The following is a 1863-nucleotide window of genomic DNA, read 5'->3' on the forward strand; positions in this document are numbered from 1 at the left end:
AAAAATTAAGAGTCAAGGCCGGGTTTGGTGGCTCATGCCTGTAATCCCAGCACTTTGGGAGGCCAAGGCGGGCAGATCACTAGGTCAGGAGATCGAGACCATCCTGGCTAACACGGTGAAACCCCATCTCTACTAAAAACACAAAAAATTAGCCAGGGGTGGTGGCGGGCACCTGTAGTCCCAGCTACTCGGGAGGCTGAGGCAGGAGAATGGCGTGAACCTGGGAGGCAGAGCTTGCAGTGAGCCCAGATCACTCCAGCCTGGGCAACAGAGCGAAACTCCATCTAAAAAATAAAAATAAAAAAAAGTCAGGGGGCCAGAGACAGTGACCTCATTTTTGTTTTAAAGCTAAATGTTTTTCTCTTTCCACTAGTATAAAGTGTTTCAAAATATACTATTTAGTCATTTACTAATAGGGAACATATTAGTTGTACTCCCATTTTAGGATACAAATACAGTTCCTTAATCTAAGTAACAAATTGAAACAATTAAAACATAAGACTTACGAAGGGAATATCATAGCTATCTAATGTTTCAGCTACCTGTTTTATCTCACATCACAGACATCACTTTTTTCCCTTGAAAATTGTATAACTACAATACACTAAGCATGCTGTATGTTACTGTGACAGATACAAGAAATAAGAATTCAAAACCTTCCTTCTAATAATTCAAACTGTAGTAGGAGGGAGGAGACTAACAGATAGATAAGGTATAAGAAAGGTAATGACAATTGGGCCGGGTGCGGTGGCTCACACCTGTAATCCCAGCATTTTGGGAGGCCGAGGCGGGCTGATCACCTAAGGTAAGGAGTTCGAGACCAGCTTGACCAACATGGTGAAACTCTGTCTCTACTAAAAATACAAAAATTAGCTGGGCGTGGTGGTGGGCGCCTGTAATCCCAGCTACTCAGGAGGCTGAGGCAGGAGAATTGCTTGAACCCAGGAGGCAGAGGTTGTAGTGAGCCGAGATTGTGCCATTGCACTCCAGCCTGGGGGACACAGCAAGACTCCGTCTCAAAAAAACAAAAACATAAAAAAGAAAGCAAGGTAATGACAATTCAGAGGAGAAAGAACCTTCTGGCTACAAGAGATATAATATCCGAGGTGAAAATCAAAAGATGGCATTTTAGGAGGCCAAGGCAGGCAGATCACTTGAGCCCAGGAGTTCAAGACCAATTCTGGGCAACATGGTGAAACCCCATCTCTATACAAAATACAAAAGAATTAGCTAGCCAAGGTGCTGCACACCTGTGGTCCCAGCTACTTGAAGTTTTGGACTGATTGATGTGAATGAAGAATATGACAGATTAAAAAGAAACAGTTCACACAATCATAACAATTTCACAAAGAGTAAATTATTTTATTTGAAAGTTGTGATATATCAGTTCTTTATTTGAAAAATTATGAATGGGATTTTTGCTTTCAGCCAAAATAGAGTAATAGGGACTGGATTTACCTGCCAGCCTAAAACAATAAAAAATCAAAAAATACTTGAAGCAATGATGTTTAAGACATTATATCAATCAACAAAAGACAGTGATCCATGAAAGACAGGAAACAAAGTGAGCCAATTACCCCAGCTTACTGTCGTGGGAGGGTGAATTTGTAGGCCATGGCACAGGGAGGGAGAACTTGAACAGTCTTACAGATTTCCTGAGCTGAGAAGATACAGCTGAGGATCTGGGGGAATAAAGGCAACTAGAACTTGAAGAACAGAAAAACAGAGAAGAGAAAACTGCACAGAAACTAACTCTTGAGCCCTTTATAGGGCTCAGCAGAGTATTGTTAAGCACGTGCATGTTAGGGAACCACTCAAAGCTGGGGAAAGAACTACTCAAAAAGATAAGAAAGAACAAAACCT

The sequence above is a fragment of the Theropithecus gelada genome, chromosome 6, assembly GCF_003255815.1.
Source record: "Theropithecus gelada isolate Dixy chromosome 6, Tgel_1.0, whole genome shotgun sequence".
Taxonomy (NCBI): Eukaryota; Metazoa; Chordata; class Mammalia; order Primates; family Cercopithecidae; genus Theropithecus; species Theropithecus gelada.